Genomic DNA, 5,317 nt, shown 5'->3' with positions numbered 1-5,317 from the left:
TGTGGGCCTAAAGCCCACATGTCTTAACCAGCTTTTGCGTGGATGCGCACAAAGTCATCCATCTTGTCACACGTGGTGGGCCCCGGTTGCAAATCGTGTTGGCTGAGCGCTCCACGCTGAATTGATTCAATCGCTTGAGCGGGTGAAGGCGAAGGAGTCTTTTCATATATTTCCCCTTACTCTCTTCGTTTTAATTTTCCTCCTATCTATATTTTTTGGGGGCTGCTACGCGTCGGCCGGCGGATCTTTTTAAAAGATCCGCCGCCTCGCGAGTCGTTAGTTAAGACAAAATCGAGTGGCTAGATGTCTTTTTCTTCTTTGCAACAATGGTTTTGTTGCGGAAACTCTTGTAACAAAAATTGTGTTGATGATTTTTTTCCAGCATCGATCGTGTTGCGGGATTTATTTTTTGCAACATAGGTCATGTTGCAAAAATTTTTCCATCTTCACTTTTTTTTTGCAACAAAGGTAATGTTGCAGAAAAACTTTGCAACTAAGATGATGTTGCAGAATTTTTTTCTCTGTCTTCACCTCTATATGGTGTTATGGAAGAAACTTATGGAACATAACTGATGTTGCAGAAATATTTCTTGCAACAGAGTAGATGTTGCAAAACAAAAACACCACCATCATTCGCTGCGAGCACGTCGGAGGTAGGCCACGTGTTGATAAAAGGAGGCGGCGGACGCCCGCGCTAGATCCGCCGGTTGAGCGATAGCTTCAGTAGATGCCATCAAAATGAAATGTATCAAGGCATGTAGATTTCAGGTTCCGCGTTCAGCCAAAATAATCATGTTGGCGTCAGCATAACCACAAAAACTTCAAGGGCAGAATATATTGGATCTAGGAGCTCAAAAGAACCCCTAGGATTGGACTATTTGGGCGTATATCTATCACTAAACCCTGACTGAAACACTTGTAATTAGCTATGCAGTTTAGTCGTCAGGTGAAATAATACAATGAAACTTTGAATTGTTATAATTTGTTTTACCTTCAAGCTGATGCATTACAACATTTGCAAACTCATTCTCCAAGCCCATTGATCCAAGAGCAAGCTCCTGAGTTGCTTTCATTGTAGTGGTCGGCATTCAAAATCAAGTCGCAGGTGAAGTAACATTCTGATCCTCTCTTTATTAGTTGGGCTGCAGAGATGGTTTACAGGGATTCAGCGTTGCATGAAATGTAAATAGAGGACATGGAGACCAATACGAACATGAAATGCAGATAGAGGACATGGAGACCAAAATGAAATCAAGCATTGGTGACATAATTTATGCACAGACTGAACCATTTATTGTAATAACAATAGAACAAGTAGATACGGTATAATATATATAGTTCATGCACGGACTGAACCATTCATCATAACAACAATGAAAGTAAGACTAATCACTCTTTAATGCAGATTCAAATCATACTCACCTGCAGCCCAGCCACTGTTGTGCTTAAATGGTTGTAGAAGAGGATGCAGAGATACCAGCCGATGCTCTTGTCGACGCTGTCGATCTTCTCAAGCATATAATCTGGACCACCACAGAGTGAATTAGTGATACAACAACATGAACTCATCATCACCATACATAGACATCTCTTCTCTTCCGGCAAACTAGTACTAACTAGAGAGAGAAAGAGAGAGCTTCCTGATGTCATTGCCGCCATAGATGGCTAAGAGAGATTGGGGCACCAGCCACCCGCCAGAAGATAAGGGAGCAGAGGCCGCCCGCCTCATTCCGAACCACCAGGACCGAAGGGACCTTGTACCACTCAGATCTGCTACCATGGGAGCGGGGAAGAGGAAGCTGCGTATGGGTTGGGGGCGGTGGCACCATAGGAGGGAGGTGAGAGGTGGCCTCACCGGGCGCTTGGGCACGAACAAAAAGTGCCGCCGCCGGCAGCTGGCTGAGGGCATCGGCGCCACTGGACCACCTCCGCATGGGAAATCAGCAGCGATGTGGGGATGGTGATGGAGTGGTGGGAGGAATAGGTGGGAAGAGGGGTGGAAGCGTTGCCGGATGCGAGCGTCGCCGCCGCCGCCGCTCAGGGCTTCTTTGGATCACAGGATTAGAAAACAAAGGAATTCAAAAAACACAGGAATTTGACGGGATTGTAGGTGCAAAACAGAGGATTACAAAATAGAGGAAAACTACAAGAATGGTCATTTGGATGGAACACAGGAAAAACACAGGAAAAGTGCCTCGATCCTACGTGAATCAGTGTAAAAAAGAGGTTATAGTGGATGTTGAAATTCCCATAGGATTGAGGTGTAGGAATGCATCCATAGGAATTTTGGAGGTGTGGTTCCTTTGATCCAAAGGGCTTCTTTAGGAAAAAATCCAATGGATTGGAATCCTCCAATATTCCTATGAAAATCCTTCAATCCAAAGAGGCCCTCAGATCGGGAGAGGAAGAGATAAGGAAGAGAGGGCAGAGAGATCGCAGGGTGGGTTTTATTTTTTTTGAGCGGATGATGTATTAGGAGGTGGGCTGTGAGGGCGCGCGGCATGGAAATTTTGGATGGGCTTCGTGCTAAGTTTCGTAGGCACGCGCGCGGACGGATATTTTCAGCGCCCAGTTAGCGGCCCACGGTCGGTCGGCAGCATTTGCCGACCGACTGTGTAGCGAGAGTGTACTTATTTCCATCCAACGGTTTGATGCTATATATTTCAGTATTCCTGACCGACAGTTGATTGTTATATGTGAGTAATACCGACCAACAGTATGATAGAAATTTTACAAACAAACAGTCGGTCGATAAAAATGACTTTTTCCAACACACGTCTATAGGGAATGCAGTGTCGTGGTGTAGTGTTTTCTTGAAAACTGCCTCAACTGTCCTGCCTTTTCTTGACTCACCAAATAAATTTATGTTTTATTTGGTAAGTCAATAAGTTGTTATCAAAGTGCTTATCAAAACAAAAGAAATAAATTTTGTTTATAAATCATGGGCAGGATTTGGTAAACTTTTAATCACAGTACAATGGGCAGGGTAAATTACGGGCTGATGTAGTAGAATATTCATATCCTGTTGCGACGCACTGGCAATTATCTAGTTAAGAGAGAGAGAGAAACCCACTCCCTTTCTTGCACGACAACACCTCTCTCCATTGATAACCACAAAAGAAGGGCCTAAAAAATTGCTCAACATATCGTTGTGAACTTATGATCTATATTAGATCCAACTAGATGACTCGTTGCGCCCATGGCGCAAAAAGCGACAGCGATCCACTAATTCAAAATAAACTTAATAGATACTTATATCTTATTATTATATGATACAGGCTAAAAGGAAGTCAAAATAAGTAGGAATAGATTGCATGAAACAGTACAGATCATACCAGTACATGCAGTACAAATTAGCAAGAAAAACAAAATTACAACTGTGCCATTGGGACAAGAGAACCACACACTCTGGACACCTATACACACGCGTCACACATGTAACGTCCGAGGTCACCACGTGGCTGACTGTTTGTCTTGTTCCATCCACCAGTTCACCATCTTCGTCCCGTTTCTTTCCCCATTCTACTCGTACTGAAGTGATAAAGCACCTGGTGGAGGCCGCCGCCGACACTTTGGGCTCCATCTTGGCGGCGGCTGACTCTGCAGCTTGGCGGCAGAGCGGCTCCTGCTGCAGCTCAGAGGTGTTGCGGCTCCATGAGGTGTTGCGGCTCCATCTGCATCTTGGTGGCCCGGCAGCTACCTCTGTAGCTTGGAGCTGCGGAACCGGCAAATGGTGCCACTGTTGCTCGTACCGGCGAGCCAAATCCTCAGTTGCCACCGTCGCTCCCTGCCGTCAGTGGCGTCAGTTTCGGCTGTGCCAGCACTCCCTGAAGCTGGTAACTTTTCACGGCAAGGGATGCTCCAGCACGGCAGCCGCCGTTGCCACTCAGGTAAGAACTAACCTCCTTCAGTGTTTGATGAATCTGCAGATTTTTTGTGTGAGCTCATTGCTACTATGCTAATAGCCAAGTCTCGAGGGCAGTGTTGATACTGAGCTGAGTGATTCAACACAGGAGCACTAATTAGCAGCTGAGACTGCTCCAATCATCCAGCTGGGTATATTGTATAAGATACTTAGTTGAGTGACCGCCTTTAGAAGAGTATTTTCTAACTAAATCATCTGAGTTTACTGTGCTTTCTCTGCAGGAGCAACCTGAAGCCAAAAGAACACAAAACTGTATAAACTAAAATAAAAACATGTTCACATGCCTAATAACTTTGAAAGTCCGAGTCCTACTATAACAGTTCAAACAATCAATTGTCAGAAGAGGCTAATTAAGGTACTGGTATAAGGTACTTTAACTTTAACTGGGCACGCATAATACATAATATAGGATTAAAGAATTTAGATAAGATGCCAAGGGTTCTTCAGTCTATGGCACTCACCTGAACACTAAAGCCATGGTTGTCATTGCATAGCTCTAGACTAAATAATAAGAGCATAACCAAAAGATTTACTCCCTGCGTTCCTAAATATAAGTCATTTTAGACATTTCAAATGGACTACAACACATGGGTGTATGTAGACATATTTTAGAGTGTAGATTCACTCATTTTGCTCTGTATGTAGTCACTTGTTGGAATCTCTAGAAAAAGGCTTATATTTGGGAAAGGAGGGAGTATGCATTAGTGCATGAACAAATAAAAAAAATAAGCCTATAATATCCCATGCTATATGCACACCAAATGAATGCCAAACAGAAGATCACCAATAAGGAAAATATTACTATGTGAGTATAATTTTTCAGGAAAACGATAGAATGGTGAGATTGAATAAATACAAGATTAAGAAAGGGGAACATGCAACAACAAAAAGCTTTCGAAAAGCAGTAGTATTTTTACCTCTGTAACAGAGGAAGTACAAAGATGAGTTAGTTTGCATTTCTTCGGATGGCGAATTGCCTGGGAAGAAGGATCAGTAGGTATAATAATGGTGTTACTTTCTTGCACAAGCGCCAAAACTTCGCCAAAAGTAAAATATATTGGGTGCATTGCACCTTTATTTTCCCTGTCCTTGCCTTTGCTTCTAGACTGTATGATGGCGGTGCAATGCGCCGAATATAGAAGTGTACAATATAGAAGTGTACTGCTTCTAGACTGTATGATCAGAAATTCAGTAGCCGCTTAATAGTAAATAGAAGTGTACTGCTTGCTGCTTATCACGCTTACTTAGGACTCATAGGCCTTATCTAATCCCTCTCCAAAGCAAACCATCTATTTATGCCAAATAGGCAAGAGGTAGGCAAAGATTCTATATACCTAAGAGTATATGTCAATCTAAACTCAAGTACTGCTCACAAGAAAGCGAGCATGATAA

At 43.3% G+C, this 5,317-nt stretch overlaps 1 long non-coding RNA gene across 2 annotated transcripts; it reads right to left on the bottom strand.

The window, feature by feature from the left end:
* Positions 1–504: 504 nt before the first annotated feature.
* LOC119350405 lies at positions 505–2,035 on the bottom strand. Of its 2 annotated transcripts, none has more exons than XR_005169572.1 (3): positions 1,423–2,035; positions 992–1,142; positions 505–907 (listed from the first exon to the last, which is right to left on the bottom strand). It is a non-coding gene; the product is annotated as an uncharacterized LOC119350405 (long non-coding RNA). The 2 variants fall into 2 exon arrangements; XR_005169573.1 differs by having other exon boundaries at positions 505–718.
* Between the last annotated feature and the right edge of the window lie 3,282 nt (positions 2,036–5,317).

The sequence above is a fragment of the Triticum dicoccoides genome, chromosome 1A (genome assembly GCF_002162155.2).
Source record: "Triticum dicoccoides isolate Atlit2015 ecotype Zavitan chromosome 1A, WEW_v2.0, whole genome shotgun sequence".
Taxonomy (NCBI): domain Eukaryota; kingdom Viridiplantae; phylum Streptophyta; class Magnoliopsida; order Poales; family Poaceae; genus Triticum; species Triticum dicoccoides.
Note: the sequence above shows the minus strand (reverse complement) of the source record. Positions and strands in the feature narration are given on the sequence as shown.